Source organism: Erpetoichthys calabaricus, chromosome 14, assembly GCF_900747795.2.
Source record: "Erpetoichthys calabaricus chromosome 14, fErpCal1.3, whole genome shotgun sequence".
Classification (NCBI taxonomy): Eukaryota; Metazoa; Chordata; class Cladistia; order Polypteriformes; family Polypteridae; genus Erpetoichthys; species Erpetoichthys calabaricus.
In genome coordinates, this window is record NC_041407.2 from 7082255 (window position 1) to 7099069 (window position 16815).

The window sequence follows — 16815 nt, forward strand, 5'->3', positions numbered from 1 at the left end:
TTGGACCTGGGGAATGTTATTTCATGCCACTGTATGCTGCAATAAAGTATAAGGATAATATGACAGTAAAGCCACTTTACTTGAGTTGCCAGCACATCACATGGCTCACTCACACCTGTACACCTGCTTAGTCCAGCAATTATTTAATCAACCAATCATGTGGAAGCAGTACAATCAATAAAATCTTGCAGCTACCAGAGCTTCAGTCGATGTGCACATCAAAGTAAATGCCAGAATGGGGGAAAATTTGATCTAGGTGATTTTGACCGTTGGTGCCAGTCGGGCTGGTTTGAGTATTTCTGTAACCGTTGATGTCCTGAGATTTTCACATACAACAGTCTGTGGAGTTTATAAAACAGAAAACATTTAGTGAGTTGCCAGTTATGAGGACAGATACTCCTTGTTGATGGGAGAGGTCAGAGGAGAATGGCCAGACCGATTTGAGCCGATAGTAAGGGCAAAGTAACTTGGATAAGTAACTTTGTACAATGGTGGTCAACAAAACTACATCAATAAATTGAAACATCCCTGGTTTGAATCTTGTGCCCATTCTACATGTTCTGCACATGTCTGTGTGGCTTTCCTCCAGATAGTCCAGTTTTCCTTCCACATCCCTAAGAAATGCATGTTTAGTTAACTAGTTATTCTGAACTGGCCCTGTGGCTGTGTGTGATGGTGGCTCCTGCCTTATTTCTGATGCTGCCCGGATAGGTTTCACCCCCATGATTGAGAATGCTAAAAGAAGTTATGTTTTGAAAACATAAGTTCGCTGAATCCATGCTGTTGACCAAACACCATTGCAGCTGGTGGTGAATTATACACAGCTAACTGCCAAATGTGTGAGAATTTAGTAGTTTTGTTAAAACTTATAGGGCACTGTTACTCATTCGGGTTAAATGTGTTTTTTTTTTTTATATATATAATTACCTTATATCCCATAAAACCCCACACTCCAATGTGAATGTGTCACTATCCTGTGCACTTGAAGAGATACCCAGCGTTGACAAGTTGTGTGGCGTGTGGCTCCCCCACCATAGTTGGCATGTGCTGAATCCAAATCAGATGTCATTTATTACAAAGAAAAACCATGGCGATGTTTTTCAATCAACATGAAACAAATGCATCTTTCTTGACTGCTGGATGGCATGAATGTGCTGCCCCCTCCCCCCATTTCAATGAATAAAGCTGCCTGTGGGCGTAATTCAGTAACCTGCCTCATTACTGTTATGATTTAACTGCCGGAGAGAAGATAACACCTCTCAGATTTGACCTAATTTAAGATCTCGTTGTCAAAACTAGTGAAATCGACCCTCCTAGACCCCACAGCAGGAAGACAGAATGGGAAGTGATTTGCACAGATTGCAGTGTGCGGAATACTTAATGGGGCACATTTGAAGGCACGCTCTGCCGGCGGCAGCAGTGGCGACAGCTACATTTTCTAGGTTCCCTTGTGCTGCCATGTGGAGATGTGCGACACACGTGTAGGCTGTAACCCGTCATTATGGGATTTCATATGCTGGGCCGTATGGCCAGCGTCACGCCTCTGGGTGGAGGGCTCTCCCGCTAGCTTACTTCAGGTCCTCCCCGTTGTTATGTTACCATGGAAATAAAACAATGCTCTCTGGTGCCGTATTTTAGACATAAGTGGTAGTTGCTATGGCAAACTTTTTATTCTTAATTTAAATTAACTTATTGTGGACAAATTGTGAGAGAAAACAAATATTGTGAGCCATAATCACTGAAAATGACCCGACCGAGTGTCAGGAGATGGACTTGAATCTGCATAGAAATGTCTGCAGCCTTTACTTTGTCTACAAATATAATGTATGATCGCAGTAACAAGGCTTTTGAATTCATTGTAAAGGAACAGAAAACTAGGGTCTTAATAATAATAATAATTGATATCCTGCCTCTGGCTGGATGCTGCTTGCAGGGCTCGTTATTTTCTGTGTTACTCTGAATGATCCTTAATTAAATTATACAGGTTATGGAATGTTCAGTTATGTAGAAATAATAATAGTAATAATAATGCTACTAATATCTTGTCTTGGTCCTGATTCAGCTAGGATTGCTTTTTCACCATGACTCTGATTGACCCTCAGTTGAATTAGGCAGGTTACTGAATGTAAAGTTATATATTGCTATTATTATTATTACAATCTGATGCTGCTAGTATCAGTTTTTTCCGCCATGATTCTGTACAACCTTGAATTAAGTTAAGCAGATTAGACAGAATGTTCAGTTATGTAGAAATAATAATAATGATTAAGATAGTAATAATAATTATGCTATGAATATCTTGTCTTGGTTCTGATTCTGCTAGGATTAGATTTTTCACCATGACTTGGACTGATCCTTAGTTGAATTAAGCAGGTTTCTGAATGTTAAGTTATAATAATTTCTTTCCTTTGGGCTTGTTGCTTTTAAGGTTGTCTTTTTCTCTGTTACCCTGAATGACCCAGCCAAGCTGACTTTTGCTATTTTCTGACCTGTGCTTGAGGTATTAAGGTGACCTCACTACCCTATGGCAGGCTTATTGATGACTCGGCCCACGCCATGCTGTGGTCAAGTGTTCTCTCTTGCTATTGATGAGATCAAGGCAGATTTACATTTACTTAATTGGCTGACACCTTTATCCAAGGCAGCTTACAACGTTTGATACATTTGGTTCCATTTTGTTTGGTTTTCCACTTGGAGCACAGGCAGGTCAAGTGAGTTGCTCAGGGTCACACAGTGGTAAGGGCAGGATTTGAACCCACAGCCTCAGGGATAGAAGTCCAAAGCCTTAACTACTACACCACACTGCCTGCAGAGCTGACTGATTGCATGTCAGACTGTGGCCCATTGAAATCATATGGCTTTGTATATGATAATGGCCAGCCAGGAAAGGTGCATACCATGGTTAAATCTCAGTGCAACAGTTTTATTCCCAGTACTTCTTCAAACCTTAAAGAAGTCTCCAAACATGTTAGACATATTATGGACTGACTACAGAGGATACGTGGGACTGTTATGTTTAAGCTGGGGTTCCTTTCTTGGCTTATGTTTAAACTATTTGTGTATGCCTTTTTTATTTATTTGTGGTTACGGTTTATGTTAATATTGTTATTGTCTAATTATGTGTACTATATGAGCTTTATTTTGTTTTATTATTTAGATTATTTTTGTGTAATCATGTTCTAATATGTTCCTTGTATTTTGTGGGTGGGGCCACCAATACCTCACCATAAGGACCTGTCCCCAGCCTTTAAAGGCAAGCTGGGAAGGTGAGTTCCTTGGGATTCATTGAATGCACTTTAGTGGAGTGTTGGTTCTTCACTCTGAATTTTACCTTGTTGTTTGGGTTTACTGATTTTGACACTCTCTTCCCTCTGTTTAGGCATTCTGTTTCAGTGAGTTGTTTACTTTTTTCGGATTAGCTAGTTGGCAACTGTTTTTGCCATTGTAAACTTCCTGTTGTAAGGGTGGCAAGGTAAGCAGATACGGCAAATAGTCAAAGAAAGATTTGAATACCACTCAGGGTAACCCCTTATATTTACAAAAAAAGAAGCTCAAATGAAAAACTATGTTGCGGCTTTAGCATTTGGGTAGGCGTTCAGTAGCTCTGTCTTTCACTACTGTCAGTTCGGTATCTGGTGCCTCCTTTGTAAACCTGAGACTGGAAGAGATGGAGTTTTTGTAGGCAGTGGGGCGGGTCATTCATCCTCTTTCATGCTTTGGAGGAAGAAGTGTCAGCACCCCCTCATCTCAGGGTGGAACTGCTTACCTCACCAGAGCCAGGAAGGTCATCCCTAGACGCACATGTGTGACAATGTCTCTTTGTTAAATAAACCTTCTTTTATAATGAATCTTGCTTTGGATCAATCTTACATCTCAATAGTTAAATATTTCTACATTTTCTGACACTGCTAAAGACTTTTGCATGCTCTCATTATCTGAGACCTAATAGGCCAAAGCGTCAAAGATGTTTTTGACCTGGTCAGTTGGGTTTCTTACCTGTGTTTTCAGCTCAGATCTGGAGGCTTGGCAATTTTGAAATTGTTGAGAGTTGTAACATTTTACATATTTTTACAGATTTACAAAACCACCTTCTTGTTGCTTTGCTTAAATATTCATTTGAATTCTCCAGTTTTTGAATGTATTTTAACCTTTAAACTGACCATGAATTTTGTCTCAAGATTTGTCTTTGGTGGGAAGGATTTCTGATCTCCCAGTTTCTGATCTTCGCTTTGTTTTGAGACTTCGTCTCTTCTCCTGGTTGCTTATAAAATCATAGTGGTTTTTTAAAAAACAAGACACATGTGCCCCAGTAGTCTAGTGCTACGCTTGGCTGAATCCAAACTGATTTGTTCACCAGTTGCTTATCACTTACAGGAAAAGAAACGGGGACCTCCACAAAAGTGGAATGAAACCATAAAAACTGGGTGATCGGTATTTTAAAAAAAAAAAAAAATCAAAAATCAGTCTACTAAAATCTGAGCAATATACACAATAGAGTATGAGCCCAGTTTGAGTTGGGAGTGAATAAAATAAAACTGAAAATTCAGGCAGCTGCCCAACCTGCCGGTCGCTTTTGTGTGTGTTGATCAAAATGCAGCCACCTCCCTCCTCACAGCCATTAATTTCAGCCTCTCTTGTAATAAAGGGAAACTGGTGTGAAGCTAATGAGGGTAGACTTTTGGAGATCGACATCAGACGGTTAGTATTGAGTGGATTGATAATAGCCCACCGAGTCTTTAGATTGAAAGAAGCGCCCACCTTGGTCTGCATGTTAATAAGGTTTTAATGAGGCAAGCTCTGGAAGCGGGATCAAAGAAAGCAGCTGTCTGTTTAAACACAAATACATTATCTGCCCACCTCACTCCTGGTCAGGGTCAACAGGCCATTTCAGGAGTCCGGTCACTCACATTAATCAATTCAAGAATTGAAACCCCCACAAGCCTAGGAAGGATATACATAGTTTCTGACTGACCAAAATTATACTGGGGTTCAAGTGATGATTCGGCCATTCATGAATCATTAGCTGAAAATGCAGCTTATTAAAATGTATGACCAACATTATGGACCAATCACCTTGACTTCCTGGGATCACCACATTAAAATAAAATAAAATGCATGCTAGAATGGTGGGATGATCCAAATGCTGAGAGGCAGTAGATCTGCAACAAAAACTGCTGCAAAGTAAAAGTCACGTCACATTTCCAATTAGCATAAAAGCCACACCCATTCTCTGGGTATAAAAGAAACCCTACAGACACCAATAACCACAGACAAGACATCCACTGTTCATCAATGTTTAATGCATTCTTTATTCAGTCAGCAGTAATTCTAAACTAAAGATGTGGCACCTGTGGTTTAGAGAGGCACAAGGACTTTGCTCAATGGTACACAGTTCTGTGTGTCTGTCTATCATATAGCACCTTTTATACCTATGTATTATATAGTATGTTTCACATCTATATATCTGTCTATGTCGATCTATCTCACATCTTAGTTGTCAGTGCTGCTCAATCCTGGAATCATATTTTGCCCTTGTCACTATTTGTCTATTTGTGTTTAGATTTCCCTGTGGGTTTTCTCCAGATCTTCTTACAGACGTGCTCTTTAGGTTGATCCACGACTCTAAATTGTGCCGGTTTGACCGAGACTTTGCCAAATGATAAACTTACCAATCAATGTTGTGTATTACAGTAGTTGGCCTGGAATGAAAATGAATAACTAAATAAATATATATGGTTAAAGTGTGAATTTTTCAAACTTCTTGTTTGCCTTTGTCTTATAAGAGGACTTATCAAAATATGCAAGCGAGAGGCATGAGTTCATGGTTAGGCTGTTTAGATTAATATGTATAGTTGTGGTATGTGTCTCTTTTTTTTTTTTTTAAACATAAAGGTTTATGAAAAACGGTGTCTGAAGCTGATTTCCCCAGAAAGGGCTGCTTCTCCATAGAAATGCCGACTGACTTAACGCAACACCACTCATTTTTTTCCATTCTTGGCCTTAAATTTCAAGCTCAGGGCTCTTTTCCATCATGGAAAAGGATTTTTAAAAGTGTGGTTACACAGCGCAGGCCAGCGGTAGGTTGAGCTATCAGTTAAGCTTGTGTCATTTTTGGGTATTTTCTTTTGAAGAAAAAATTTCTGCCAGAAAGCAAGCCTGCTTAACGGCTCCGAGAATGTGGGCGTCAAAAAAAATCAATAAAAGCGGCACCTGTTTATGCCGCGCTGCTACTCACAGCTCACAGAAATTTCAGCACACTCTAATTATGCATGGCTTGAAATGGGGAAAATGAAGCTGAATAAATGGGAGACTGCTACTTGTTTTTTTTTTTTTATCAAAATTGTGTATATTTACTACTGAAAACTACTTGATGACCCCTCATTTTTGGATTATTTTCCACCACAGGGAATAAGAAGATTTAGCAGCACCATTGAACAATAGAGCTGGCCCAGAATGAGGTCCATTGGCTTATTAGGAGATTTTAAAGAATAAAGAGAGTGTCACATTAGAAACAATCAATGGCAAGTAATGCCGTCCTGAAAAACGCAAATAATGGACAATTGGTTACAGTCCAGCCATCTATGTTCAAACCTGCTTAATTCAATTATAGAGTTTGGGGAAAAGCCTATTTCAGCAGCATTGGCTATAATGTGGTCCATCACCAGGCACATACACCCATAGACCCATTGAATCCATTTTAAGGGCTGGGGCATGTCGGGGTGACACTGGGGGCAAGGCAGGAACCAATCTGGAGTGGGGTCCCATGGCCTACCTCTGTGAAAACAGCCAATTAAATATCATGCAAAAACCTCATACTGTACACCTCTCTCTCTCGGTCTATCCCATTTATTAAATAGTGCCTTATCTGTCTATCTGTCAATTGTACAAGTCATGTGATTCATATCTTTTTATCTACAGTATCTATCATATAATGCCCTTCATATCTGTGTACCTACTTCATCTATTATATAGTGCCTTTCATATCTATTTTTTATTTTTGGGGCCCATTGAAGTTGTCCTTTCTTTGTGTTTGACATAAAAGCAGACCCATACAGACAGTCTAACTCTCCTCATGTCCCATCAATTTCGTTTCCAGCAGGTTATTCCATGCTGGTCTACATGTGAACTCCAGCTGTACATTCCCATGATGGACCTCTGGGTTTGTTAGGCCCCCCCGCCTTTTATTTTCTGTTCTTGCTACTGCTCATCTTGTTTGTTTCTGTGCAGTGAACCAGACCAGGTGAGCTGTCAGTGAGCTGTCATCTTAAAGACAAGTTTTTAAGTTTTTTTTTTTTTTTCTTTTATCTAGTTTGTTCTTATTTAAACTTTATTACTGAATAATTCAACTGTGAAGATTCAGTGACTGGAAATGTGATCATGGGCTTTTCTAAGAATAGCTCTTGTGAGAGCAAACTTGTCCGTCCATCCATCCATCCACCCGATCAACCATCCATCTATTCATCCATTCATCTGTTTCTATGTTTCACATCCCATTTTTTTTCTTTTGAGTGATGAAGCGTTATAGCAGAACACAACGTGGACAAACTCACCTTAAATTCATTTGGTGACCACATGGAGCCAACTTAGTCAGCATCAAACTAACACAAAAGCAGTTGAGTACAAACTCTACAACAGAATACGATTTGTTTTTGTATAGCGCTCTTCGCTGAATGCAGTGTCAGAGCGCTGTGAACAAATTCTCAGGTGAAATGCAAGAACAGATTATACTAATTAGGTACAGAATTAGCATAAAGAAAGGTACCGATCTCTTAAAACACACAGAAAACAAAATAGAAATGGATTAACACAAATAGACTCCAACAATATCTGTCCATTAATTAACTGCTGAACTATGGCCAGCTGACAACTGAGGAGGTGAAAACTGTAAAAAAGAAAGTCCAAAGACACATTCATTGTCCTGGGTATCTTGGTAAACAGGCAGCCCACCCCCTTTGGTCATTCTATAATTGAGGCTGTTCTGGTCATCCAATCTGATGACAGAATATTTTCATCTGATGATTTCAAAGATTCTTTATCTGAGATAACTTTCTAATAAACAGGAGAGCAGTAGGCACCAAGTGCCTCATCACAATACTGAAAAGAAACACTGATTAGAGGAGGGTTAGCTGTAGGGTATAAATATTGTATTTCTTATATTTCTGCACAAATAACTAACAAACGTGGATGCAGTATGCACAGCTAATCAGCAGCTCTAGTCAAGGTATGCTGAACTAAGAGTTGTAAGTTTTCAGGTGGAAACTGAAGGGACATCTGTTATATAAGCAGGTATATCATTCCACAGCTTTGGGGTCATTGAACTAAAAACTCGACCTCCTACTATTTAATATGCTGACATCTTGAACTCTGGTTTCTAAGTAACAATAAGTTCAAATAAGTAAGCATGGCCTCGGTCATTTAAAGCTTTATATGTTAAAAGAAGGATTTTTGAAATCAACTCCAAATTTAACTGGTAGTCAAAGAAGGACTTGAGGCCAGGTGTGTTGTTTGTACTTTCTAGTTCTTGTAATGATTCGTGCAGCAGCATATTGAATTAGCTGAAAGCTGCATAAACAATGATTTGAACAGCCACTGAGGAATGCATTGCTGCAGATGGTCCTATCAGAAATAGAATGAATGCATTAATTAATTTCTTGGTATCCTGCATATCTATCTATCTATCTATTATAAAAAGAAATCCTGTCCTGGAAAGCAAAAAGCAAGTCTACGATACGTGATCCTCTCGGAAGACATTTTAAAGACCCGCGAGACCAAAGACAAACCCTACTTACAATCTATCCAATAGGACAATAGGCAGCAAAACACGGGCGGAGTGGTGGCTCTGAGGCTAAGGATCTGTGCTGGTATCCTGAAGGTTGCCGGTTCGAATCCCCGTCACTGCCAAAAGAGATCCTACTCTGCTGGGCCCTTGAGCAAGACCCTTAACCTGTAATTGCTCCAGGGGCGCTGTACAATGGCTGACCCTGCGCTCTAACCCCAAGGGGTATGCGAAAACTAACAAATTTCTAATACGAGAAATCGTATAAGACGAAATAAAGAACAAAACAAAAAAAAAAACAAAACATTCAGTCTTGTGAATGATTTGAGCACACACAGATCCAGGGCTCTCAGCGCATATAAAGCATATAAGGACAGTACGTTTATAAATTAAATGTCGACATCTAAGTGAAGAAGAAAGCAGCGCGGAGAAAAGAGACTCAAATGTGTTGGACAGAAAAAAGAGCAAAAAAGAATAATCGAGGTGCAAATTCAGAAAATAAGGAAAGTAATTATCAGCCCGGAACAAGTGGAATTGGGGAAAAAAAAGCACGTCCAATCCGGCTCAGAGTTAAAAGACAATGAGTAAAAGATAAAGTAGAACTTCATAAAGACATTTACAAACGTTGGCGCTAAACACATGCAGAGCAGGTTAGATACTATGAAACCAGGGAAATTAGAAAGGATAAAAAAAAAAAAAACCTTGGTGCTATACACGTCGAGAAAGTTAAAGGATATGAAAGTAGGATAATTAGAAAATATAAAAAAAGAAAGTAAAGATTGCAGTAGCGCAAACAAACTGCCTCATTTAACTATGCACCAATCTAACTTTTGGTTTTGCACAATAATTACTACACTATTGCACCTTAACACTTAATTCTACTTTATTCACATAACTGTACTTATTTATTATGTTCTACTATACTGTTACCTTTCAATCTATGACTTTTTGTTAATTTAACTGATATTCTTGTAATAGTTTTTGATAAGCGGAGCAGGATGCATTTCACAGCGTGTTATCCTGTATAACTATGCATGTGACAAAGAATCTTGAGAATTTCAAAAATGGAGATTACCGCACATGCATTTATTGGTTACTTTAATGTATATATATTTATCTGTCTGCTTATTTAAAAAGCTACATTTACCCCACGAGTCAAAAACGTTCTGTCTAGCCCTTGTACAAAAACCTAGAGAAAAGCTGGAGTATCACCTGGGTAACCCCATGTACTTTTGGAACTGAGAGGAAAATAGCACAACTTTACAGACAGGAGTCCAATGCAGAACTCTGCTTACTTTTTTACTTTGTAAAAAAAAAAAAAATTAACTGCTGATGATGTCGATCGTTTTGTCTGTGCTGAAATTCCAAACAGAGAAACCTATCTTGACCTCATTAAAAAGATTCAGCATATTGGGACTCGCAAGATTACAAAAATTGTTTTTACAGAAGTTCTGAAATAAAAGTGAAACTAATGAAATAGCAACAATTCAAAGAGAAAAAAAAAATCTTAAAATTGTGTATCCGGAAAACCAAACACGGGGGTTGGCGAGCGAAACCCCCTAGTTTTTTTTAAAAAAAAAAAAAAAAAAAAAAAAAAAGCCTTTTTTATTTTTAAGGTAGAAAAAACACTTTCACTTAATCTCACAGGCTTGTCTTTGGTATGTGAGAAAAATAGAAAAAAACACAGAGACATGAAAAAAGCATATGTGGTGTAACACTGCTGCATACTCAGTCATAGCACTCCAGCAGGTTTCATTTTGTGACAAATCATAAGGATGAACACCTGACCTGCTCACAGTGCCCACAAACAAAGAAGAGCCCAATCAAATCTACAAAAGGAAGAAGAGCAGAGCAATGGAGGCCACAAAGAACAAAGGAAAACTAAAATTAGGAGATGCTTGTGGAATTAGGGAGCCAGAATAAATACCTGTTTGGCCTCTCATCTTTACCCAAAATGCCAAAATATGTTACTGTCGTAACTAAGTTGGACATGTGGAATGGAGCTGAGAAGTCGTGAGGGAGTCGTGTAATCCACCATGCCCTGTGATTACCAGTCATGTAATCTGACAAACCCAAGGGAACGAAATCCAGCAGCTGCAGTTCATAAGTGACCTGCACCCCAGTTCAAAGTCATGAAGTCTGACAACAGCATTAGCGACATACTGTACAGGCAGTTTCCAGGTTACGAATGAGATTCATTCCCAAGTCTGTGTTTGCAGTTTGTCATTTTGTAGGTAAGTCATAATAGGAAAAATAAGGTTCTTATTCAGCACCAGTTAACCAAATGATTGTCTTAGTATATTGCATATATTGTACCGTTCTATGCTTACACAATCAACACAGTTTTAACAGCAATGTTTTCTGACTTAAAAAGACATGCAAGCATGATGAATTTCTTAAGATGCATAATGTTTTCCTGAGCATCAAAAAGTATGGTAGTGTTTGCATTTGTTATTATAAATCACTGCAAGGGTATGCTACAGTGCACGTGACACAGGTTTCGTCACTGGTCCTGGTGCACTGACCCTTGGATTGGTGACTTGTGCGCCAATAGAATTTTGTAACTGCATGGCCTTCTTACACTAGATAAGAGAACATGCACTCACGGGGGGAACAATTGTGCGAAGTGTCGCAACCTGCACCTACACAATGCAGCATTAATGGATGTCCGTTAATATGTACGAGTTGTCCTTAAGTCATACTTTCTTAACCTGGAGATTGCCAGTATTAAAAGATACTGTCATTTGCTTCTTGACAACGACGTTTGGATTCTCTTTTTGGATTTGACCTTCAGTTGTTTCTTCTATCTTCTGATATTCAGACCATGCCCATCCCAGACTACATCTCTGCGCTGTCCTGTCATTTGGCATTTTTTCTTACCTTCAAAGGAAGCTAAAAGTTGGACCTTTGGTCTATTTCTTTCTATGAGTTTGGTTCGTGTTTATGGTTTATCTGCTTTTTTCTTCCCATCTTCCAGTCATATTACCTCTTTTGAAGTCTCTGAGATCATAGCAATTGAAAAAAACAATGACAATTTTCATTTCTTTTCAGAACTATTCTGTGAATGTTTGACCTGGAGCATCGGCAGTGGAGAGGAATCCTGCTTTTTTTTGGATCCCAGTAAGAAGCAACCAGCATTCTCCAGGAATCTATCTGTATAGGTGAGTCGTGTGATCTTTATTTGAGATTCCAAAGCCCATCGTGTCTCTTTTTTACCCAGAGGAAAATGCTGTATCTTGCCTGGTTGACCATGTTCTGCTGTTCCTTGTGGGGTTCATTTAAGCTGCAGTTGCTGTAAGGGAGGCCTCCAAATGATTCATCTTTCGTTCTGGGCTCCTTGATCTTTCCGTCATCTTTTTATTGATCAGCATTTCTTTTCTTTCATTTACAAAGGGCATTGCCATAGTTTTATATTGGATGGATCAGTAGTGGCTTGATTTAGATACTTGTAGGAATCGCCACAAAAGAAAACATTTTGACAATTTATAGAAAAGCAATGGGAGGGGAGTTGTGCTGTAATGGAGCCATTCAAGTCTAAGCAACATTGCAGGTTTGGAATTCCAGTGGAAACATCTGTGGCACTTTAGCCCCAATTCTGGCAGGTATCCTGTTTTTTTAATGCTATGTTAGACTCGCCCCTAGCAGCTCTAGATCATTCTCCCCAGACTTGATTTTAGCCCCGCCTCTAGCAGTTATCATGTTTGACATGCTACAAGAAGTTTGTTTCATTTATAGACATTGCTAATGCATTTGTACATTCATGGATTGCAGTTTTGCACTGGCACTTGATGATTAAATATTAAATTTAGTGCAAATATTAAATTTTTTGTCATTTGAACTGGGTAGGAGAGTTTTACATCAAAGCAACCATCATACATTTCATCTTTTTAAGTGATCGTTAATGGAATAGTCGACAGAAATAAATGTCGAACAAGGCATGTGCTAAAAATGATTAAGAAAAATATTGTGATATTGAATTTAATCACAGAAATTAACACTTTCATAGCTGTAATGTTTATATATATTTTTGTTATTTTACAGCATGTACATTGTAAGTACTATAATAGATGCCATAGTGAAAGAAAATGGATGGACAGGCATTTGAGCCTGGTTGGTTTTTGATATTGTTACTGGTCGAGATGCCATATTGCAAGGATAGAGGATATTTGCTTCCCAAGGTTATATATTATCCTGATACAGTGAGCGGCAGCATTTGTGCACCCATAGAACATGGTGGTAGCCCTGTTGGGATAATTGGTGCCACCAGGGGGAGCTGCAGCAGAGTAATGTCCCTACTTTTGGGGTCTTCCGCTTGATCCAGGAAGTGCTTCCAATGTGTAGTGTTATGGCACCAGAAGTACCAGGTCCAGCATAAAAGAAGCCATAGACACATGGTATAGGTGACCAAGTAGTGTGGTAGACAGTAGGACTTGACTTGATGTTATTTTAGAAGAATTAACTGGATAGGTCTTGCGAGATTTGTTGGGCTAAATGGCCTGTGAAATCATGTCTTCATCAGTGAGTCAGAGTCAGGAGGCAGAGGACAACACTCGCCCCCTTTGATTTCACAACATGTATATATACACACACACATTCACACACATATATATATATATGGCACAAAAGCCACACAAGCAGTGACCAGACAAGGGACTAAACCAAGGTCTCAGGAGGTGTGAGGGAATCGGACTAGCTACTGTACCTGCACCCTGCCACTCGCATTTCCAGCATCTAGAACTTTGAACTCTGCTGTGGTAAGCCCTGAACGCCATTTTTCCAAACTGAAGCTAATTACGAGTCCATACATTTGACAGCCTGGAGACGAGAAGGATGACCTTCAACGGGACATTTGTCTTATTGTCTTTATAAATTCTTCTCATTCCTAAATATGACAAAATTATGCTAATGCTAATAGAGGTTGGTGGAGAGGGGACAGACTTGAGATCCATCCAAAAAACTTTGAACTACCCCAGCTGCATGGGGACATGTGACAAACAGACGGATGGAGTGCCTCAGTCAGCCCGGCATGATAATGTCGCCTAGGAGCGATTCTGTGGTGCAGAACTGAACTGCTGGAGGATGAGACATGAAAAGCATGTCAGTACACATTAAAGTGGCGTTTGGAAATCTCTATCATGCATGTTTAAGCAATTTTGTAACCAGGGTAACAAATGACTGCTTATTCCCAGGAAGAAACTTTTGTCATCTTCTTTAAATATATAGCAGTGTACCCATCAATGCACATGCCCACATGGTTTAGGAATAAGAAAAATCTGATTGTACCAAATTACTACTTTACTGTAGGTAAGAGACCACTGGTACATCAGCACTAGGGGTCCATGAGTGAGGTGCTGGTATTCTGTTATCTGCCGTCTTTAAGCCAAATTCCATTAAGGCACTTTAAACAATGGCTTTCAGATTCAAATTTTGTGGCGTCCTTGTTGAAATCATTCATATCCATTTATCTTCACAAACATAATTATTTCATATTATTGTTGTGAATGAGCCAATTTGGAATTATTTTTTTGATTTCACAAGTGAAATCTCCATTATTAAATTGTTAACAGGAAGGTGAATTTTTTCTTCTTCAAGAAAAAAAGGTTTACTCTTTTTTCCCCATGTTATGACGATTTCGTAAAGCCATCTGGTTTGGTTATCTATGCCGCCATTTTGTGTGTTGCTGATGGATGTGATTCTGTTTGTCATAATGTCAACACGATGGTTTAAACACTGGCATGGCTCTCCACTCACTATCTGCCATTTGGATGATTTGCTAAAACTCTGTACCTTACTTTGTGTACTTCTAAGTTTGTTGTTCTGGTTTCAGATCTCTTGCTTTACCCATTCAGACTACTACAAATCTTGCTTATCGTTCAGGTCTGCATTTGTGATGGCATTGTAATGCTAAGAACAGTGTAAACTCCATCTTAAGATTAATTGCTGATTTATGAGTGTTCCTCAAACCCAATTGTAACTAAAGTAGTTACCGGACTTAGCCGTTAATCAGTAACTGATTCATAGCCTCCTTAGCGTTATGTTTATCCTCTGAAAAATTTGAAAAAACACTGAATTTTTCTCAAGGAGAAAAAATGTTATTACTTGTAACAGAAACATGTAAATAGCAAAACATCAACATAACTACAATAGGAAAGGTATGTCTGGTGTCCACTGCTGTACTGATGTGACAATTCAGCCAGGGCAGACTGCTAACACCACAGCCCAAAATAGGACTTCCACTGTAAAAACCCTGCCCGTAATTAAGGGTGCTTGCCAGTTGCTAGTTTGTATTTCTTACTTTAGTGTCAAAAACATACACCCACTAGTGTCACCCAGTCCAAAATCTAATACCAAAGGTCCTGCAGAAGCTATTAGCCTCTGCATAGATGAAAACTGGGCATGTTTCTAGTTGAGATAATCAGATCAGTTTTAATTCAGATAATCAGTTAGTTAGTGTAGTTGGTGCTACTAATGCTGTCTCATTCTCTGTAACACTCCACTTTTTGACTTTGCACTCCAGCAGCTGTGTCAGTGGGTGACCTAAGGGTGTTCCCGTGAGAAACTAACCAGGGGGGATTCATCGCAAAAGCTTTTCTTCATATCATGGCTACATACAGACAAAGTAGCAACTTATTCCATTGAGCTTAGTACAGTAAATGCATGCAAAAAGCACTTTATAAATATTACTTACTATTATTATTATTATTATTATTATAAGCAAACATTAGTTGAGCTCACATGGCTGTTAAATCTTACAAAAACAGGGGAGTGATGAACCCACGTCAGGCTTGTCCTGATCATAAAAAAGGTAGCCTTCCAGACATCATCCTGCAGAGTATAAAAAACACAATATTCAACAGCTTCCATATGAAATGGAGTGAATACATCATCCTTATGGTTATTATTCTTGCATAGTCCTTGATAATGCCAACATAATCTTCATGTGTGACTAATAATGGCCTGGGAAATAAACCATGGAATTCGGGGGTACTAAGGTTCAGCTTCACCTTGACCTTGACTTGCCTGGAGCCCTCTCCACATTATAATAATGACAGCCCCTTTCAGAATAATCATATTAGTTCATAATCTATTTCTTTACATATCCATAAAGTAATTATAATGCATTTGTCTGTATGCCTAACGGTGGAAATCTACATGGACGGAGTCAATTTATTATGTAAAATACCCTCCACATCATGGCCGTGCTAAATTTGAATAATGAAAATTAGGAATAATTTGAAAAATGTCTAAGTATGGCCACGTACAGTACGTTTTGTTTTTTTTAAAGTGGTGTATATTGTTATTAAGAAACAAGCATTTATTGAGTCACTGATCCTACAATGATCTGGCATCCCATCCAGTGTAGGTTCCTGCCTTCTGTTAAGAAGACTAACAGAATGTTTGGTTATATAGCACTCTAATGTGTGGAGTACAAGTCTAAGGAAGTTATGCTCAAGTTTTATATCACACTGGTGAGACCTCATCTGGAGTACTGTGTACAACATGTGGAGAAGTAAAAGGGTCTGAAGACTTTCTGAATCCCCTGTTAATCGGAGTAAACAGTGCCATTCGTGTTTGAAAATGTAGTGAAGTAGGTGTAAGTGAAAGTAGACAGAAAAATATATCCTCAAAGAAAGCAGAAGTATTCTGAAAATATTCTCAGCAATACAACCCTAAACCCAGGGGTACTGCGGTTCAGCCTTGAAGGGCTACAGTGATTTCAGGTCTTTGTGCCCACCTGAATGCTTCATAATAGGTTACATTTTTGCTGACAACAGAACTTATTACTGTACTTTATGGCTTGTTAGTGATTTTTTTTTTTTTTGTGCCATGTTAACTCACTCTTCTATTGTAGACTTTTCTGAGATTATCCTTGCAATGTTTTGAGGCCTGGAGCAGATGAGTAATTCTCAGTCTTTGACAGTTTCCTCTTTTTTGTTTCTTTCCAAATCTCTTTAACAAATACTTCAAAATGAGCATGTGCAGACAGACAGACATGGGACCTTTTTTGATGGTGAGCTGCTTGTTCCTTTCAAATTTAC

At 38.8% G+C, this 16815-nt stretch overlaps 1 protein-coding gene across 4 annotated transcripts in view; it reads left to right on the forward strand.

Annotated features, from left to right (window-relative positions):
* Positions 1 to 16815, forward strand: part of rbfox3a (RNA binding fox-1 homolog 3a) — a 1290878-nt gene that overhangs the window by 147125 nt on the left and 1126938 nt on the right. For all 4 annotated transcript variants that reach the window (XM_051936516.1, XM_051936518.1, XM_051936520.1 and 1 more), the window contains exon 2: positions 11828 to 11937. The gene's annotated coding sequence lies outside the window, so the exon portion shown is untranslated. The remainder of the gene's footprint in view (positions 1 to 11827; positions 11938 to 16815) is intronic.